This window comes from Diabrotica undecimpunctata, chromosome 8 (assembly GCF_040954645.1).
Source record: "Diabrotica undecimpunctata isolate CICGRU chromosome 8, icDiaUnde3, whole genome shotgun sequence".
NCBI classification, from domain to species: domain Eukaryota; kingdom Metazoa; phylum Arthropoda; class Insecta; order Coleoptera; family Chrysomelidae; genus Diabrotica; species Diabrotica undecimpunctata.
The window spans coordinates 20,966,880-20,989,870 of NC_092810.1; the positions used below are offsets into that span (position 1 = coordinate 20,966,880).

Sequence of the window (22,991 nt, forward strand, 5' to 3'; positions counted from 1 at the left end):
TTTACAACAACTACAACAATAAAGGTAAATAATTGTACACTAATATTTCATTATCGTAAACTATGATTGATTGATTAATTGTTAGATTGACACAAAAGTTGAGAAACTGAGTTTATAGGTTATGTCATACTATTGACAAATGTTGATAGTGTTAAGTAAATTATTAGTTTAAATCACTCTGCAATCAATCGTAATTCAGTCGATTGAGAAGAAACAGCGCGTATTGCTAGTCAAACATTTAAAATAACTAATTATAACTTCTAACCTGTCAAAACAGGGCGACCAAACAAACGAACTAAACCGACCAATCACCACGCGCGGAGTTAGAATTTAACTGTGTTTAGCAAGAATTTCAAATTCCAATTTTAGTAAATGTTTTAATTTTCAACTTTACCATTTACATTTACAAATTTTAATTAATTTCAAATTTATTTAGCAAAAATTTGAACCTTCGATCTGAATAAGTGTTTTGATTTTCAAATTGATTCTTTAAAATTAAAAATATTAAAATATATATAATCAGAAGTGAACGTCACATAACATTATCTGTACTTATTATTATTTAATATGTGGGCAAATACATGTGACCATACTTGGTAGACACAATTGGAAATAGTAATTTTTTATAACTGAAAAAAATAAATATATAAAATACTGGTAGCAAACAATAACTTCAATGATCGATATCTCTGCAACTAATTGATATATCGAAAAAATTTTCAAATAAATTTTGTAGAAAATAATAAGATCAATAATATAATATAAAATAAATAATATATAAAATAATATATAAAAATATAATATATAAAATATAAATATTATATAAAATAATAATATAATAATATATAATATATAAAATAATATATAAAAAATATAAAATAATATATAAAATAAATATTAAATAAAATAAAAAATATTAAATTAATATTAATGATATTATTATCATTTTTAATTTAAAATGAATTATTGACGTGACAACGTCTTAAATTAGGTTGTGGCTCGGAGTCATTCATGAAAAAATGTAACGCCCGCTCACGTCTGTTACGATGAGTCACCGAACGAGAGAGAAGCCCACCGGACCGGCGAATGCCTTGCGTCTCTCTCCCACTCAAACATGATCGGTCCGCTGCGCGCGCAGCACTAGAGAATTAGGCGCGTTGAATCGGTGCATGCTTGTGTCTCTGTCTTTCTCGAGCGTTCTTGGCGTTCAAGACACATTACAGCAGAAACACTTCCTTTCATTTCATATTTCTCCTATCATCGTCCTATCCTCAACAAAATCACTCAAATAGAAATTAGTTAAGTTTAAGTTTACATGTACAATGTTTTAGTAAACAAAATACATTTCTATAGTTAAAATTTGTGCAATTCTTATTTTCATTCAATTCCTTGTTCCTATTGTGCAATTTAATAATATTCATATCAATAAATATTCTACCGAGAAAAAGACGTTGTCACGTAAAATCTTCGCCCGTAAAACCGACTTTACAGGCAACCGATTTTTTTCTTTTCTATATAATATATGAAATATTGATTTTAAATTCTAACAATTTCGTGATAAATTCTTGAATATGTTTTCCTAAGTACCTACTTAGGAATAAATAATTATATATTCTTGATAAGAAGTTTAAATGGAGATAATAGAAATAAATTCTTACAATGAGATTCTGATGATAAAGAAAAGCCATTTTTAAGAAGTCCACCAAACAATCCACTTTCTATAATAAATTTCATATTAGAACCAAACATGCAACATAACTTTTTATGTATGGAAGAAAAGATTTAGGTACTATTTCATCCAGTGGAGGTGGCTGTAAGGTTGAAAAGATTTAATTGTTCTAATCTACAGCAACATTCTACGAGTATAACCTAGAGAGAGATCAAAAGTAAGATAATTTTGAAGATCAATTGCTAAATAAAGACATTAATGGATTTTTTGAAGGTAAATATGTTTGAGCTAACTTTATATATAATATTGTAGTGTTGTATAAAAACCTGAAAAGAATAATAAATTAAACATGTAATATTTTTTTAGTCGTTAATAAATTTTTCTTTGCATAATTTAATTTATTTCTGCTACCACAAATTGTTTAATCAAAAGAGATATTAAAACATTATTGTGATTTCTTTGACAATTAATTAAATATTGGTGTGTTCCAAAATAAATTCTACACTTATCTTACAGATAAGTAACCGTAACATAATTTAATGTGAAATTTTATTTTATAAATAAGTGTCTATCCTTCAGATAACTATCTGTTAGATAGGACAATATTTATCTGGAGGTGAAAAGACGGGCCATTTCATGCAAGAAGTTTATTATTTTAAAAATTAAATTTTTAATTCTTTTGAAAATTTTGTTGATCATAAAAAATTGGCTGCGGATTTGATGATCGGTAAAAAATATAATACAGAACTCGAGCTTTCCCAACAAATAACTTGCTAAACTAGAATTACGGTGATTTTATGCGTAGGTCGCTTTCATAAGACGACTTAACGCTAAAAGTTCAGAGGCTCTCCAAAAGTGACTGATTTGTTATGAAAGTTGTACAACAGATTAAAATATTATTCTGTTGTTGTCGCAGCTTTAAATAGAAGGAAGACAAAAAAATTAAGTGAAGTGATTGTAGATGCAATTGATTGGATCCCCCGTCGCACGGTGGGACAAAACCACTAGTAAATAAATAAATGTACAGGAAAAAAATTCTACTCGTAGCAGGGTCATCTATGGGCTAAAACGAGAACTTTTCTTAGCGATCTCATATATTTGTTAATAGTTTATGTAACAAAAAATTCACGTGTAAAGAGTAATCAATAGCACGACGTAATCAAATGCAGCTATACACAAGAAATCATTAAAATCTTTTAAATGTGTTAGTCCGACGTTCGGCAAACCACAACGAGACATCACCATGCAGAAGCAATTCCAACCACTGCACAAGCAAACTCATTCCCACATAAATTCTATTTACTTAGCCTAAAAGCATCGTGCATGTAAATCTGGAATTTTAGCCCCGACTGTGCTGGAAAGTGGTATAAAGAAAGATGTAAACGTACAGTAACCCTATTGTTGGGAAAGCCAACTCCCGAAAACCCTAATCGTAAAGAATAAACAGGGAAATAAAGGAAACAAAAATAGGAGAAGGTTACGTTGCTACTTACTTATGATGGTATCTGTTTGCCAAACAGCTAGCGGAAAACTTGACGTATTTTATTTTTCTTTAGTGTTTTAAGTCACTGGAAGTAGATATGTCCTTTTAAAAGATGTTCGTTAGTTGAATTCTTACCTAAAACAAAAAAAGTCTTAAAGTTTTTGATTTTTATAATAATTCCAGGAATGTAGCAGTAATAAACTATATTAGGGAGAAATATTTGAAGCCAATTTTTGAAAATATAGTGAGCGTATTGTCCGCTAGGTGAAACAAATAAGCAGGAAAAATGTAACTAATCTTTGAAGTTTCATTTCTTTACCGTGATATTAACATGGAATTTAACCCTCGAGTAATCAGGTACATGCAAGTTACATGTGGCGTCTGTGAGGCCAAGTTTTTATTTTACACAATACATTAGAAAAGATTAAAATAAAACTATTTGATATATGTACAATCTTTTTTATTTCCTTTTTAATAAGTCTTAACCATTTTAAACCGAATGATAAAATAAACATCTTTAAGGAAATGCAAAAAAGGTTAACAAAAATGTACTTCTCTTACATTTAATAAAGAAAATTGTAATCCTAATTTCAATTTTCATTGCAGTCTTCGCAAATCGGTTTAACATGATCCAAGCATAGCCATGTTTGGCAGTTGACGCAAAAATATCGTGTTTTACTCCACTTAATTTTTGGGCGATATTTCTGATATCCTTTTGTAAATGAGGGTCTCTTGCTCTGGTTAGCATGTTCTTTCTTGTCAAGGCTAAGACAATTGATTTCAGAAACAATCTTCATTCCGAAATTAGGTCCTTTTCACTTGCATTACCTTTATGTATGACATGAGAGTTTATGTTTGAAATGTTGAGTAAATTATAAAAAATAACCATTGACCATCTTCGGGTGTTTCTGCCTACATTGTAAACCACACATTTCTGATCGACTGAGTTAGCGCCCGATTTTGTAATGCTATAAAAGTAATAATATTGAGCTTACAGGCATCTCCAGAATCTTCATTATTCGAGTCATAATAGTGAAAAGATGATAATAGCGTCACGACTTTTTTTTCTTTGGTATATACGATATTAAAGTAATGGATTTGGAAAATGCAAACATAGAGGAGTACTGTGGTCTGCTGAGATCAAGAAGTTTCCTTTGGAATCTCCCTTTTATTTTTTCAAATTGTTCCAACAATTGTAATTTTGTTCTGCTCCAGCATGCGTTTTACAATTTCGTATCTTGTAAACCAATTATCCATGGTTATATTTCTAGACGATCCAAACACAGGCTCACATATTCTTTTCACTAAATCGATTGTTTTAGTACTAACGCGATATAGGCCTGGAAGATGAGCTCCAACGTATATTTCCATACGTACCGTGTAAAAACATTTGGCGTCCATTAAGGAAAATACTTTTATGCCATATTTGGCTGGCTTATTCGGGATTCACATGTGGAATCCGCAACATCTACGAAATGCAAAAAGCATCTCATCTAATATTAAGTAAGATCCAGGAACGTAATTAAGTTGTCTATGGTTCTTCCTTTCTTCTCTAGTATTTACGTCATCAAAATGCAAGCAACGTAGCAAGAATACAAATCGCCTATGAGCCATAGAAGCTCGAAATACCTCTTCGCCTGTTCCATGAGTAGCCCAAAATTCTTAGCAATTTCGGCGGCTTGCTTTGAAAATCCCAGCTAGGTATAATAGATCAATTAACGCCTTTATTTTCACAGTATCTGTAGGTCTGCCTTTATTCCGTTCTGCATAATTGTTTCTTAATTTATAAATAAAAATATTTGTACAAATGGTTTCGAGAACATTATTATCAATAAAACATTCTCTATGCTCTAAAGGATCAACAGCTTGACGAGTATTTCCTTTTGAACCTGGTAAGTACAAAATTAAATTAGAACTTAAAGATGCAGGTTTCTCCCCCAATCCTTCCTTTAATTTTGTGTCCAATTCTTCCTCCCATTCTTCTTCTGTGTCTGTTTTGTGGTCACTTTCTTCACACCTGTCTGATTCTGGCTCGCTTTTCAAATCATTATTTTCTTCTTCTACTTTACAGAGACCTGTTGTAATCTTTGAATTTCTTTCAGATAAGGATCCATCACTACTATAAAGGCTGGAACATTACTATATTTATATATAACCATAGGAATTAAAATACTTACCCTATGGAGGTTATACTTCACAAAAAATAGGAAAATAAATTTACTTGTCGAACTCACAAAAGTTACTCGAATAGTCGGGTAGAGTCTGACAGACCAAAAGTGCAAATAACTAGCGAACTATTATATACTAATGCAAACCCCGTTGTTCACTGTAGTTTGACATGTGGACGAAAAGGTACTGACGAGACGAACGCAGCGCACTCCGAGATAAAATAAGCAGTGAGGCATTAGAAATAAATTTTCGGTGGTCTCACATGTCCCACCCGACTACTCAAGGGTTAATAAGCGTGTTTTTTTAAGCTTTAACTAAGATACTACTCTTCAGGCTGAAAAATAATCATTTTTAAATTATTTTATTAGATAAGACATAGTAATATATTGGTTTATCTTTGAGTTGTGATTTAAAATAATTGTATCAAAATGGTTCGATCATGCAGTTCATTTGGTTGTACTACAAGAAATTACAAAATTATTTCGTTAAGTATCAATGTCTACTATTTCAAACCTTGTTCTTGGCAATTGGTGACTTCAAAATGTTTTGTGAGTGTATGCTAGTGAAAGATAGTCAACGGCATTTTGTGTCTATAGTAAATAAGCTGGCTTTAAACATTATTTTCACTTTATGTACTGAAGTAGTAGACTCAGTTGTTATTTTATCGAACTCACCAAGATGTTTATCCAAAAAAATCTTAGTGTTAGACTATCCTCCTTATTTCTTAAACCTCAGGGCGTGGTGATACTCTAAATATTATCAGCTTGCTGCTTTAATTGGCTGCAAACCTGTACAATATTAACAGCTTCATGTAGGTATTTTTCCATATTATTGAGTATTCATTTGGTGTGTTCATCATGTTGGAGATCTTCCTCTTCGGCTTTCTATCTTTTCTTTCACTGCTAATAATTCCGTGGTCGACGTTCTTCTAGATAAACGGCTGAAGTAAATTAGGTATATTCGTTTTACTTGGTTTAAGAGCTTGTCTTTTATATAAAGCTCTTCCATAATTGACACTTGGTTTTATGTTCGGTCCAGGACATGCGTAGAATTCTTTTATGCACCAACATTTTGAAGGCTTCGATCTTACTCCCTTGAATTTTTTTGGGAGTCCATGTTTCAGCTGCGTATGTAGCAATGGGAAAAATAAGGGCATTAAACAATCTGAGCTTATCTTTCCTTGTTATTATTTGTTTTTTTTTCAAATTTTAGTCAATTTAGCTGTTACGGTTCGCGCCATAGCCACTCTACGCTTGATTGATGAGGAGCAATCGCCATTATTGGTTATTAAAGAGCCCAAGTATAAAAATCTGTCTTTTACTTCAAAATTTGCCACAAATATCTTGACTCTTATACAAGTGCCTAAACTTTCTTTTATAATTGTTTCTCCGTAAGAGAAATAATTGTTGATGAAAGTTGTTAATGAAATAAGAAGGTAAAACCTATAATTTTTTTCGTAATCGGGCAATTCAATCGGAATGGGGATCGGAATTCAATCGGGACAATGAATGACAAAATCATACTCGTCGCAGCAACTTATATTGTATAACATAGGTCTAGAAGTAAGTCTTGATAATAACTTCAAGAGTATCAAAAAAAATAAACGATATTGAATCGAAGAGAAACTATTTCCCTCATTTTGATCGGCACAAACACTTTTAATTTTTTTTCCTAATTTTGTGCGTACATTGTCAATCTTTTGTTGTATGCTTCATTACTTAAAATCTAAACTTTTTAGTGACAACAACCCATATATATCTTTATATATTCCGATTTCCACTTTCCACAAATTAGGATATCACTGGAAATCACAAATATTGCAAGTATTTTCATTCGCGCGAAGAGATCGTCCGGCAAAAATTGTAAGACACTGTGAGCGATATAAATAGCCCAGGGAAATAGGCTTTTTTTCCAGACACTCGTCTGGCCAGGTAAACGATAGTTGTTTTGAGTAGTATTGATCAATATAACAAGAGTCTCTACAATTTCCTGAAGTCAAATTTTTGCACTTGACTAGTTATTAACAAATTAAGGTCAAAAACGGTCAATTTTTGCGCGTTTCGTCTATCAGCAAAAACTAAAGCATTTCATGCAAATTTTAAAGTAAGAAACTTATAAGTCATGTAAAAACTTTCAAATGGCGTTTTTTAAATGTTTCTCTCCTTATTTGTTGCTTAAAAAGTAGCAAAATGAGTCCAAAATTTCGTTTTTTATAAATGCTCATAACTTTTTGACGTGACAACGTCTTAAATTAGGTTGTGGCTCGGAGCCATTTAAGAAAAAGTGTAACGCCCGCTCACGTCTGTTACAGTGAGTCACCGAACGAGAGAGAGGCCCGATGGACCGGCGAATGCCTTGCGTCTCTCTCCCACTCAAACATGATCGGTCCGCTGCGCGCGGCACTAGAGAATTAGGCGCGTTGAATCGCTAAAGTTGAAAATCGTTGAAAGTATCGTCAGCTGTGTCTGTAGTGAAAATGTGGAGTGCTTAGATTCGTCATTTACAACAACTACAACAATAAAGGTAAATAATTGTACACTAATATTTCATTATCGTAAACTATGATTGATTGATTAATTGTTAGATTGACACAAAAGTTGAGAAACTGAGTTTATAGGTTATGTCATACTATTGACAAATGTTGATAGTGTTAAGTAAATTATTAGTTTAAATCACTCTGCAATCAATCGTAATTCAGTCGATTGAGAAGAAACAGCGCGTATTGCTAGTCAAACATTTAAAATAACAAATTATAACTTCTAACCTGTCAAAACAGGGCGACCAAACAAACGAACTAAACCGACCAATCACCACGCGCGGAGTTAGAATTTAACTGTGTTTAGCAAGAATTTCATATTCCAATTTTAGTAAATGTTTTAGTTTTCAACTTTACCATTTACATTTACAAATTTGAATTAATTTCAAATTTATTTAGCAAAAATTTGAACCTTCGATCTGAATAAGTGTTTTGATTTTCAAATTGATTCTTTAAAATTAAAAATATTAAATATATAAATAATCAGAAGTGAACGTCACATAACATTATCTGTACTTATTATTATTTAATATGTAGGCAAATACATGTGACCATACTTGGTAGACACAATTGGAAATAGTAATTTTTTATAACTGAAAAAAATAAATATATAAAATACTGGTAGCAAACAATAACTTCAATGATCGATATCTCCGCAACTAATTGATATATCGAAAAAATTTTCAAATAAATTTTGTAGAAAATAATAAGATCAATAATATAATATAAAATAAATAATATATAAAAATATAATATATAAAATATAAATAATATATAAAATAATAATATAATAATATATAATATATAAAATAATATATAAAAAAAGACGTTGTCACGTAAAATTCAATTTCAAACAGATCGGTCAAATAGTTTAAAAGGTATTTAATTTGTTGATTTAAAATTAAATTTTTTGCAACAATATAAGTGAGAAAATTTTGTACCTTAAGTAATTATACGGGTAGCATCTAAAAGAAGAGGATTTATTCTATTTATATTATTTCACAAAAATGAAGAACAGTAATTTTAAATATTAAAAAATTATTTTACAAAAACATGTCGATTTTTTGCTTATAAACAATTAGAATAACTTTTTAACCATTGGCTGCAAGTTATATATTTTTTCAAATTTAGAAAGCATGCATTTTTTTACAAATTTAAAAGAAAAAAAGTTTATCTAGAACAATTTGGGACGAAGTTAGTTTGTTTTTTTATAGAAAGCAGCATTGTTTATAACAACTAAGAGAACGTATTAAGGTCATCTGAAAGAACATGCTTTTAAGTTTTAATGTGCAAAATTTGAAAAAGATTCCATTTTAATAGCATCGTACACAAAACTTTAAACATTTTGTTTTTAAAATCGGCCGGCTTTGAAACTTCCGTGAGCTGGAACGGGAAAAAGAGCTGTTAACAGTATCTCTAGTTCTTGTTTATGGATTTCGACGTTTCTGTTTTTAATTTATATTTACTTTTTGCGTATATTACGAATATCTATTATTCTATATATTATTATTATATCTAATTTGTTGTTTCTTTAGTTTTTATTTTAAACATTTTTTTTAGTAATATTTAAGGTAATATTTATTGTAAAACATAAATATTTATGAATAATATATCTTCTTCTATAATAAACTTTGTAAATAATTTATTTATAATAAACTTAAAAAAAATTATCCTATTTAATTATTTTTCATATTGCTTTATATTTTTTGGAAAAATTATCTTCATGGGAAATATTACATGGCAACTTATTTATTTATTTATTTAACACTTTTTAAACAAATTATAAAAAATGATTTATGCTTCAAAAGTACTTTTTTTTAATAATTTGAGTTATTCTAAGACGAAAGTTATTTTTGTGTTTTTTCGCACAGAGTTCGGTTTTATTATGCAGTTTTTGTATTATGCCGCAAATAAAATCGGATTATATACATATGTTAAATTAATAAACGTTGCGCGATTTTTGCCATTTTTACGATTCTCGTGAAATCAATAAAATTGATCACTTTCATTGACCAGTTGTAGTAAAATTTCCATTGTTAGAGATATGACATAATGACCTATGTACCAAATATAACCTATAACATGAAATTTCACATTTGAGTTGTGGTAACAAATATGAGGCATTTGAAATATGAATAAAAAACGCAAAATTTATTGTTTTACATTAAAAATGATCACACGTCACGAGAAATGCATTTAAGAAGACAGTTTTGAGTGTAGTTTGTTGTATGAAAGTTTAAATCTAGCATTTTTTAAGCATATTTTAAATGCCTCACATTTGTTGCCAAAACTCAAAACTAAACTTTCATGCTATAGGTTTTTAGAGGTTAGGTTTTTATAATCGAAACTTCATAGTGGTCAGTCAATGAAAGGGATAGATTGTATTGATCTCGTGAAATTCATAAACAATGGCGAAAATCGCGCCACGTTTATTTATTTAATACCTGTATATAATCAGAGTTTTTGTGCGGCATATTACAAAATCTGCGTACGAAAGCTGAACTTTTTACATTTAGAACGTATTTTGATTTTTGTCGATAGGTCACCTGTATCAAAAGATATCGAATTTTTACCGTCGAGCTGATACAAATTTTATTTTTATTGAACATTGATTTCGCGCGCGTAACTGACATGCAAAATCGACGGTCGCTTCAAACGTTATTTCTAAGAGAACGGTTTATTCTACATAAAAAATGCTTATTAATATTTTGGTTAAAAATTCTCAGTTACATTTTTTGTTTAAAACATTTTTTCTACGGTGCACAGATTCTTGGTAAATCGATTTTCTTGCGTTTTTACCCCTCTACGATGGGGATTCTAGGGAGAATCCCAGGGGTAAAAGTGGTAAACTTTTTACATCTTTTTTGGGGTCCCAAAATTAATATTCTCGGCAAAATTCAGCTTGTTATTATGATTTTTAGAGGTCAGTGGCATGTTCGTCTCTGATGACTGGAGTAATATGGCGGAGATATACTAAAAACATTTCCCTACATTGCATAATCTGGTCGTTATTGTTGGAAATATTCCCAACTAATGTATTGCAGTTTGCAGCCACATATTGTAGTAAAATTATTGCTGGTTGGGAGACACTTTTAAACAAATGCAATAAAAGAGAACTAGAATACATGTTTTTATCATAAAATGGATAAATGAAGCAAATATGAGTGAATAAAATCAGTTAAGATAATAAGCAGGTAAAATTACTATTATATACAAAGTACTGGGACTCTCTTATAGGAAACTCTAGAAAATATATTTGTTTTATTTATATTATATTCCTTGAAATTCACTAAGGTCCTTTCTTAATTGATTTTTTTCTATAATACCAAAGTTTAACTCTATAGTGTTATGAAGTAATTTTCGTCGAGATTTCGTTTTACGATTAATAAAATGGCTTATTTTTTAAATTATAGCTAATAAATTCTTTCCCAAATCGGTCTGTAAAACTAAAAGAATGAAATTTTTACGACCACGAAAGTTTTTAAACCTACCTAGAGAGGTCTAAACTTTACGGTCACTTCTATAATATATGGTGGAGACTGTGGAAAAATATATAGCATTAATGTTGGATGATTTTCTTATTTAAAAGATGATGCTAGTTTAAAATTTGGGAATTTATTTTTAAATTAAGTATAAGTAGTTGAGTAAAAACTGCATAATAACATAATAGAAATACAAAACATAAAATGTTATAGAAACGTTATATCTTTACTTTGTTTTAATTAAGAATTATGTAATTTATGCCTAACGTAGATTTAGTAATTGCATGGCTAAGAGATATATAGAATGAACCAAACGATATAAAATTGGTATATTGTACGTTATAAAACGTCACATGTTTGTTATTGTTCTTTAAATAATTATTTTATTTCAATTTCTTTTGATTTTATTAATTTATCTCTTATCTATCTATTTCTCTCTTCCATTTTATTATTTTTATTTCAAAAATAGTTGGCGCACAACTCTTGCGCCAACAATTTTGCGATTTTCTATTTACCTAATACCTATTCTGTCATAAACCAAATTCCAATTTTCACTTAATATTCTAATTTCTTTATTTATGCCCCATTATGATCTCTGTATACCATGAAACATAAAATCTATATGCTACATTTCAGTCGGCAAAGTACATCTGTCAATTGGCTGTCATCTAACTTGCTTTTCTACTTTTAACGTACAGCATCTTTCTGTCTTACATTTGCCAGCTGTCTTTCTTCTTCTTTTTTCTTGATCACTGCATCACATTCTCCGTGTTGTTTCAATCATTTTTGCTATCTTTGAATTAACGTTTCCCTTTTTTGTCTTTTGTTTGCCATAGTATGGTCTAGGTATCTTCTCTCGTACAGCTTTTTTCTTTTCACATGCAGCGGAACACATCCAGTTATGACCTACAACAGTGGCACAGACTGGTGCCACGTAAAGAACCATCGACCAGTGGCGCACACAGAATTTGCCGGACAGGGGGGGTTCGAAATTTTTTTATGCTACCTCCATTTTGAGTCCCTAATATTTGGGTTTTAGTTTAATTTAAAGTACTAAAGATAGTAGTGCCAAAGATTTAGGTATCTGTTATCCTGCCTAACCAACTAAAACCACCCTCTCCTACTTGTGCGCAGTTGACTATTGCACGTACCGTACTCCGAAAGTGGGATGGGCGCTGTAACGCTGACGACATTTTTGGAACACTCCCTTCTCTTGTCTAGATCTTATTTATTGTTTTGAAGCTATTTTTTTGTGACATTTTAAAGTAATTACGATTTTAATGGGAATAAGCCACAATTGAAGATTAAAATAAGTTTATTAACGTTTGACATTAATGATTGTAAGGTAAGTGAGCCAAATATTGCCACCTTACCGTTTGGTTCTAAATAAATCGTACATTTTTATTAATAAATGAAAACAAATTTGAGTAGTAGTAAAGAAATGTATTTTCTTCTTTAACAATATATTTTAACTATATCAAAAAACTAAAAAAAGAATACTTTTTTATTGACGTTGCGAATGGTAATATTAGGAATATAGATCTCCTATTATTGCCACTCATGTCAATATTAGGCACTGCAGATCTGCAGTTAACAGTAACACATTTTTCTAAAAAAATGAAGGCAATTGAATAATATAAACGTAAAAAATGTTTCTGGAAAATATAACTTAAGAATAGTGAGGGCATTCTTTGTCATCTTTAGTCAGTCCTACATAGACCTTGTGAATATAAAGATAGCACAGAGTTTTGGTACCTACTCCGCGCCCAAATCTCATTAAAAATTCGTTAAAAAAATGTATAGAGTTTAGGGCCCTAATAACTTGAAAACAGTTTTTTAGGGCACTTATACTATAATAATACTTATAGATACGATTCGTTCTGCTTGCCTGGGGTATTTTAGTTCTAAACCTTGACATTTCATTGAGGGTTTTTTGGCGATTAAAACACCACGCCTGCTAAAACGGGTTGGTGAGTTTCGATTCAGGCGCCCACTATGAGTCAGATGCTGAATACAGGCGACCACTCTGAATCAGACGCAGATCTTTAAAATACTGGTTGGTCGACCATGTAAAAGAACATCCCTTTTATCTTTATTTTTCCAATGCCTAAACGGAGTCTCTAATATATTACACACCAAGTCATTAATTTAGCCCCCATTTAATATAGTCTTTTGCAGGTCATCATGCAGGGTAGAGTCGATGGCAAAACGGGAATAGGTAGAAAGAGGAAATCATGGTTGCTAAATATTCGAGACTGGACAAACATGACTGTAGACGAATTATTTCACGTTGCAAAAGACAGAGAAACTTTTAGAAATGTGGTCGCCAACCTCCGTTGATGGAGACGGCATAGGAAGAAGACATTAATTGGATTCATGTCTGTCTAAAATTATTTTTGTCCAAACGAAATCCACGAGAACACTTTATATACGAAATCCGAAACAAACCACAGAGAAATGTATTAATAAAGTGCACTAAACAAATAATATTAATACTGTGACTAAACTAAACTAATAAATACTATACTATACACTATACTATATAAAAAATATCTATATAATAGACTAAATTTCAAAATGTCGCTGAGAGAAATTTCCGAAAAATAGGAATACCAAACACACATCCAACAGTGGGTGAAGACGGATAATATATTTTTAGACGGAACTGCACTCACCAGTTTTCTCAGCTATCACTAAGGATAGGCTGACGTCACGTTGCCATGGCAACCGTGAACGCTTATGCAGATGGATTTCGCATTTCAAAAATAATATTCACTCACCTATTCCTGAATCCTACAAGGCTAGTAACACAGGTCAGGACTTGACCGTCAAGTACGTACCGCTAATATAGCTAGTTTTTTTTTTTAATTTTTAGATTAATTAAAAGAGAATAAATAATTGATTTCAGAATTTAGATATAATAATGTTGCTTTCATTTTTTATTTATTTGTCTCAATTTAATTATATTTTTTTGGTGAACCTCACCTTCACCTACTTCACCTGGCCGGCCGCCGCTGAGCACACTATGTACAAGCGCATATATTTTTTACTGCAAATGTTACAAAGAAAACAATACCAAGATTCTTTATTATTTGATTTTTTTTTGTCGTACTGCTCGTTGCTTTTTTCACAACTTTAATTGGATTATTCAATTTTAGTATAAGTGCTAACAAATCTTTGGTAACTTGATGGACTTAACTGTTTAAAGCTGGCTTTCTCTTTACGGTGGATAATTTAATTTCTGGTGTAATCAACAGTCCTTTATCTTTAAAAGAGCCGTTAAAACATTTGGACTAAAAAGTTTTTACTTGATTAGACCCCGGATTACATTTTGTTGTTGCTTTTGTAACCTTATTGCCTCTCTGTTTATATTTTATTTCAATAAGTGGACTATCATCTTCAGAACTGCTGCTCCTCTTAGATCTTTTCATAGATATATCTTTACTAAAGACATCGTTAAGTGAGTCATCGTAAAGACTAAAATCTGATAATAATTTGCTACTTGAGACAATAATTAAACGCTTCTTTTTTTTTTGTTATTAGTTTTCTGTGGCACTTGATAAATCTTGGAAGCTACTGTGATTTACTTCGTCTTCTTCTCTATGAGTGATATAACTTGGTGCAAAGGCAGCTTCAGGTATAGCGTCTGGTTTAAACGGATAAATGAAGGTAAATGCAAAACCGGAGATAATGTTTGATGATGTCATTGCTTTTAACTAAAATAGAGTAGAAAATCACTTCAAACCTCATTTTGGTAATCGTCTTGCCAGGGTTTGTTGTTAAAAACTATAAAACTTCTTGGTCTCAAAATGTCTTAAAAGCTTTTAAACACTGATTTGTCCATAGGTTGCAACTCGTGTGACGTGTTGCTAGGAAGACAAAATAAAGTTATGTCCATGCAATTATCTGCCTTAACTATGGAAATATCTAGGTGATTTTAAGCTCCATCAAATATTAGTAGGGTAGGACCAGGGTTTCTGAATGAAAAGAAATGGTCAAGCCACAAAACAAATGCTTTGCATGTCGTACTACCTTTATTTGTGACAATAGCTTTTGAGCCAGGGGCAAGTAATCAGACCATTTAGGTTTAAACTTTTGGCCTTAATAGCACAAAAGGCGGTACAGGTTGACCAAGCGCATTTCCACAACCTACAATTGACATGTTTTCTCCGAGCTGGGGTGCGGTTAAATGTACCCGTTTTGCTCCCTTTTAACAAAATCAATTTGTTGCTTATGGATTGTCAATCTGCATCCTTTTTTTGTCCGTAATGTATATGCTACCAGGTTTGTCAAATAGGTTTAGTTTTTTTATGGTATCTCTAAGTGTATGAAAGAAATCATCAATGAATATTATATTCGTATTCATTCGTTGTATTCATTAGTTGTGCTTTTTGCCTAGCTACGTCTGGATGGCTGCACAAGAATTATTTAAGTGATATTCTACCAGCTTTATTTGACTCTTTAGTAAACGAATTTGGTATATGATTTGTTGTAGCGTAAGAAAACACACTTTTCATTAGAATCTTGCTTGTAATAGGCATACCTACTTCAACTAATGTGTAAATTCTTTCGACAAGATTATTTTCTAGTGCTGCGGATAACACCGGTGATCTTCCAAGCTTTCTTACGGGATTGTGTGTTCTGTGATAAAGACCTAGCGTTGAGCGAGGAATATTATAATGCTTGGCAACCCCTTTGATTGACATTCTGTTCGCTATGATTTACAGCGCCGAGCGTAGATCTTCTTCTGATCACTCAGCGTGTTTTCTTGGCATTCTGTAAAAGACTTTAATATTTAGTCCCTTATATTGTCACTGGCAATATTATGAATTAGTAGTAATGGCAGTATTAGAAACAAATGACGTTCAGAAAAAAAAAATCCGTAAGTTAAAATTTGATTTGAAATAATTCGTGTAATCCATAAAATTATAACCACTGGAGTGTACTTACCTAAACTTAATTACAAAAATCCAAAAAATTTTAATATATCTTGCGTAGGATCAACGGGAAAAGCAGGTTTATTTAAAACGAGGACACGAAAAACAAATAGCGATCTTCTACATCTGATGGATACCATAGACTAAAACCGCAGAATAGAAAACACGTTGTTGATAGACAAAGACACTTGCCACTGTTGCCACTTTACTTGCAGCGTCGATACTATCTGTAATACGAGGGTGGCACTATTAAGAACAGTGGCAATATTTAGCTCACCTACCTTATTTTGAGAACGAATTCCGAAGTGGAAATTCAAACGTCAATAAACTTATTTTAACCTTTAATTGTGGCTTATTCCAATTAAAATAGTAATTAAATCTTATCTCTGTCGTTGGTCCGGTTGGTGATTCTCTTCTTCTGCTTTCTTTTTAATGACTGCTCGAATGTAATTGTGAACACTATTCCATCCCTCTGTACTTCCCGTCATCTTCACGATTATCGCTCTTACAGTCACAGGATTCATATCTATTTCTTTATACATTATCTTTCTCTCCACTGTATATCTATTACACTTCAGCATTGTGTGAGTAACAATGTCGGAATATTCGCAGTATAGGCATTTACCTGTATCTATCTTTCTGAGCCTGTGAAGATACACCCTAAAACAGACAATCTACCCAGTCCCTTAGTCTCGGGATCAGCATCTTGGTTCACTGGGCAACATCTTCCTTGTTGTTCCACTCTTCCTGCAATATTTCCATTGATCTTTCCCTTTCTTCTTTTTTTTTATAGCTGTTGTCAAATGCTCTCTTCTCTCATAGAGATGTCTCTTTTTTACTACTAATACATGCAGAGGAACACAACCCGTAATAGCCCACAAGGCCGCCGCAGATACATTTCTGTAGGCGCATGCTACTCGCAACAAGCTCGTTCTGTCTACTTTTGTCATAAGCCTAATATTAGGTATCTATATCTAAATATAATGAAAAATATTATTTATTGTGTATTTATACAATAATTATTGTATTCTACATAGTTAAAGTGGTAATTTAATTATTAAATTGGAGTCTTGGATTTTTTGTATTGTGTGTGAAAGACAACTTACATTTTCCTGCCATTATTTATATATTTTTTATTTTATATGCCCTTGGAGGGGTTAACCCCCAAAACCCCCCTGAGTGCGCCACAGCGATCGACTGCTCAGATATTATTAAGTTTTTTATTTGATATTTAAGTTGACGTTAGGTATTCCATGTCTTTATTAAAAATATGTCGTAAGATTTATCGATTAATTTTATCATACTGTTTAAAACTAAACTTACAAAAAAAATAAATACGTAAACTAGAAACAATAAGAACAACCAAAAAATTTTCCAGCTTAGGAATAAAGAGGGTGTAGTAACAACAGACAGATAGAAAATTCTTGAAATAGTCGAAGAATTCTACACTATATTATACACAAAATAAATTAACAATAACTTAAATGAAGACGGTAGACAAAAGGTTCAAAACCAGGGATCTGAGGACATTCCAGAAATTGCTCAAGATGAGATACAATATTCACTCAAAAAACTGAAAAACAACAAGGTGTCAGGAGATGATGAAATATTTACAGAAGCTCTAAAACTTGGCGGAATTTCCCTTCTGAAAAAAATACGAGACCTCTTCAATCTCTACTTGTATAGTCAAAAAATTCCTATAGCTTGGAATAACTCCATTACAATTCTTCTGCATAAAAAGGGTGACAACATGAACCTAGAGAATTACAGGCCAATTCCTCTACTCAACCATTTATACAAACTGTACACCAGAATAATAACCAATCGATTGGAAGCAAAATTTGAGCTATATCTGCCAAGAGAACAGGCTGGTTTCCGCCCCAACTACGGTACAAATGACCACCTAAAGTGCATAAAGGCTTGATTGAAAAATCAATTGAATACAATAGCCCTCTAGTTCTAACATTTATAGTTCTAACAATGTTCTAACATTGGAAGAGTGTCGAATTGATCATAGGTACATCAATATTATAGAAAATATATACAGAAATGCTACAACAACCATAAATCTGCACCAATAAAATACATATCAGGAGAGGTATTCGACAGGGAGATACTATGTCGCTGAAGTTGTTTATTACTGTACTTGAACATGCTTTGAAGTCACTGGAATAGGAAAGTAAAGGAATAAATATTGATGGTGAGATGTTTAGTCATCTACGATTCGCAGATGATATTGTTCTGATTTTAGATGACCTAAAGGCTGCCAGTGATATGTTGAATGAACTCAGCGATGCAGCACATAGAGTAGGTCTAAATATTAACTACCTAAAGACAAAAAATATGACTAATTTAGTTCCGAGCCATCCTTTAAGGATAGAAGACGTCTAAATTAAAATTGTTGACAGCTACATATACCTTGGACATACGGTAAAAATTAGCAGAGATAATCAAACTGCTGAGCTGCTAAGAAGAATAACACTGGGATGGGCAGTATATGGAAGACTGCGTGATATTTTTAAAGGTGATATACCTATCAGCTTAAAAAGAAGAGCCTTTAATCAGTGTGTCCTGTCTGTCCTTACATATGGCGCAGAGACACTTACTCTAACAAGGACATCTACACGAAAACTACAAGTTACGCAACGTAGAATGGAAAAATCATTGTTAGGCATAACGTTGCGATATAGGGTAAGAAACGAAGAAATCCGTAGAAAAAGTAGTGTAGAAGACATTATAAAACACATACGTGGACACGTGGCTAGAATTAAGGATAATAGGTGGACCAAAAAAATCTTGGAGTGGAGACCGAGAGCTGATAGACGAAAACCGGGAAGACCACTCACAAGAGGGACTGACGACATAAAGAGGATTTGTACCAACTGGATTGAAGCAGCGCAAGATAGATCTGAATGGAGATTTTTCGAGGAGGCCTATGTTCAGCAGTGGACGACTATGGGCTGATGATGATGATGATGATGATGAGAAACCATAAAACTAAAATTAGTTAACATTAATAAACATGAGTTTTTATGAAATTCAGTATTTTGTTTTAAATAAAACCGCCGCAACAGCTTTATAAGGAAATTCATTCGCTATATTTACTTTGTATTATAAAGGAAATCCATTTATATTTATATGTGTACTCCAACTTCTTGTTTTGTTTTTAGTTTATAATTTTAATAAATATAAAAAGTTCAATTTGCATATTTCTCTTTTAATATTTTAGTTCGATAAACACCTGTGCGTAATTTTTATATCTGGTTATTTATAAAAGAGTAACCACCGTTTACAGTTTGTTAGATCGTGCAAAAAGTTATATTAAATTATCCCTAAATAAAGTTTACAGCGTCTAATGCCACCATTCCGCAGTTTCAGCTCAATATTAAATTGTTCTCTTCCATGAAAATTTCACACGAAAACGTAAACGCTCGTTCCCGCGTTTAACTTTCGGCGGAGGCATGATAATTTTAGTGAAAATAGACCTTTTACCCTTCCACTTGCCTTATTTATTGTATGGATTACAGTCGAGGTGCGTCTTCTTGTACAAGATATAGGAATTTGGAAGTCTCATCAACAAACTAATTCCGCCAGCCGTTATGTACCTGCCTCAGTTAATAATTCAAAATAAGGTTGTCGTAAAAGGTGGTTTGTGCTTTGTGAAACTTATATTTATTGCACTAAATGAAATTTAATTGAGGAAAATATAATAATTTGAATATAAGAAACAATATTATGACATTTTTAAACCCTAGATTACCGGACTTGTTTAGCCGCACGTGATTACCGGAAGTTTTACTACCTATAAAAACTGCCTTGTAACTGCAAAACGTATATTCAAAATCTGAACAGGGGAGTTTTTATTACTATACTAACATATTTTAAACGAATAAAGAATAAAATTGGTTACTTTTTTAAACACTCGGTGCAAAATTTTTCACGATGCTCACCTCATATCGCATGCTTGCATACTTGGCAATATGTAGTTGTTATTCGCCGTTTTTGGCTTGGTTTTTGGAATAAAAGCAAATTTTTCTTTTTCTTTCTTCATATGTAGGAACTTCTTCTACAGTAGGTATCTTTAAAATGTGAGCTATATCATGACGAATATTTCGACGCAAAGTAGCGGTTGCGAATCTTTGTCTCATCCATGCTTCGGCAAGAGACTGGCTCAAATCAACCATATACTGGTACCGAGAGACGGGCTTTTTACCTCGTTTTAATGTGTTGTATTTGTAAATGACATAAGAATTAATACTGGCTACATTAACCATATCATAAAATACACACAACGGCCATCTTCGGGTTTTTCTGTTACAGCTCATGTTGGAACACATTTGGTCAAAAGTATTTACATCTCATTTTGTGTTATTGTATTTTTTTTTAATTACAGGCTTGCCAGTTTCTTCTAATACGTCTGCCGTTTCGTGCAAAGTTAAAAGCAGTAAAACTAATTTCTGTTTTTAGGGACGTAAGATAACAAAGTTTTCTTCTGAGTAAAACAGAACATCGAAGAGTTTGCATTTCGAGCTTTTAGTGCCAACATCTATGTGGGATTTTTTTTTATTTTTGCGAAGAATACCTAATGCTGTTAATTTATATGGCTCTTGTAACAGTTCATCGACTTTTTCATTACGAATTTGTGAATAAATTTTATTAACGACGGCAATTTCATAATTCATATATTTTCCTATTTCAGGGTTCTTATTTGAGTTCAAATAATACCTTTATCTTCAATAGTGTTCAATAACAAAAGAACTAAAAGCAATAAATAAAAACAAACTCAAATTTGTGCAATACGATTAAAATATAATAGTAAAATATACTTTTAAAACTGTTTATACAACTAATGAAATCCCTTAGAAATAAATGTTCCCCAAATCATAAAGTGTGGCGCACCGAAAACGAAACAGAGGCATTTACTGGCAGATGATTCCTTTTTTGAAAAAACGCTCGGACCCGTCAATTTTGTTTTTGAGGGGGACACAAAATTGGCATAAAATCACTTTAACATTTGCAGCCCCTTAAGCGGGGGTGGCATCATCCCTAAAATCTTAAATGAAAAGGGGGGTCGAATGATCCATTATTTGAAAGGTCTTTCAACTCCCTTTATAATGATATAAAATTCATGTATTCAATTCAGTAGTTTTGGAGATTTATTGATTTAAAGTTTAAAGTAGACTTTAATAGGTACATCAAATTAGTTTGTACTTCTTTCAGAAGAAATTTGAGTAAAAGCATTTTCTTGATAAGTAAATGCTTTTATTTACTACGCCCATGGTTTATTAATAATAAAACTAGCAATTGAAGTGTCCTTTGGGACAAAAAAAGTTGTTTCTTGAAGAAAGAGAAGTAGATAATGCCACGTACTTATTTTAAATAGGAAATAGTACATTAGTTTGCGATTGATTTGACCAATCTTTGTTGTTAAAATATCATTTATTGCTTTATACATAAATTAACCATGGTATATTCCACGCCAGAAAGGGTTGAAATTATTGAAATATTTTTCGGAAATAATCAGTGCGCTAATAGAACAGTACAAATTTTTAATGAGCGACATGAGAACAATAATGTGCACCGAAAATATGTTCTAGAACTTGTAGCTAAATTTCGGGAAACTGGATCAGTCGCCAATAAAAAACGTAATATTGAAAATCCTATAAGGAACGAAGCAACAGAAGTGGGGGTTTTAGGGCAAGTTATTGTAGATCCTACATTAAGTACCCGCAAATTGCAAACTTCGTGTGGTGTTAGTCGACGTACTATCCAACGGATTCTAAAGGCCCATAATTTTCATCCGTATAAAATTCACCTTGTACAAGAACTTAATGAAGACGATTTTGATAAGCGATTAGAATTTTGTGAAGTTATGAGTGAACGAATTACAAACGATGAACAATTTTTATTTAACATTTGCTTTTCCGACGAATGTTCCTTTTTTTTAAATGGCGAAGTAAATCGTCATAATTGTCGATATTGGTCGGACTCTAATCCCAGAATTTACCATAAGGTACACACACAGCAGCCACAAAAATTAAATGTTTGGGCTGGCATTTTTGGCGATCATTTGGTTGGTCCTTTTTTCTTACCTGGAAATTTGACTGGTGAAATGTATTTGGAATTACGGCAAAATGCCATAGATCCTGCGCTAACAGATATAATTGAAAATCAGAATGATGGTCGATACGTTGAGAATATGTTGATGTTCCAACAGGAGGTGGTGCCCCACCACATTACGCATTAAGAGTTCGGCATTATTTAGATCAGACCTTTCCAGGTCAATGGATTGGTAGAAGAGGTGCCGTTGAATGGCCCCCAAGATCGCCAGATTTATCACCTTTGGATTTTTTTTGTGGGGTTACTTAAAAAGCAAAATCTATGCTACTCAGCCAACATCCTTAGAAGATTTACGACAAAGAATTGTGAATGAGTGCCATCAAATTACTCCTCAAATATTGCAAAATGTCCGGCAACGTTTTCAGCAAAATCTTTATTATTGCATGGAAAGTAATGGTGGTCATTTTCAACATTTAGTCGGCTGACAGGTCAGTTCATTCTTTATTTTTTAACAACTTTGCTGCTATGTATTGATCTCCTCTTACGATGATGTATTTAAACTTTAAATCAATAAATCTCCAAAACTACTGAATTGAAGTACATGAATTTTACATCATTGTAAAGGGAGTTGAAAGACCTTTTAAATGATGGATCA

At 32.0% G+C, this 22,991-nt stretch overlaps 1 long non-coding RNA gene across 1 annotated transcript in view; it reads right to left on the reverse strand.

The window, feature by feature from the left end:
* Positions 1–22,991, reverse strand: part of LOC140448321 (uncharacterized) — a 129,302-nt gene that overhangs the window by 11,432 nt on the left and 94,879 nt on the right. The window contains exon 2 of the long non-coding RNA XR_011951684.1: positions 3,163–3,287. This is a non-coding gene — a long non-coding RNA (uncharacterized lncRNA). The remainder of the gene's footprint in view (positions 1–3,162; positions 3,288–22,991) is intronic.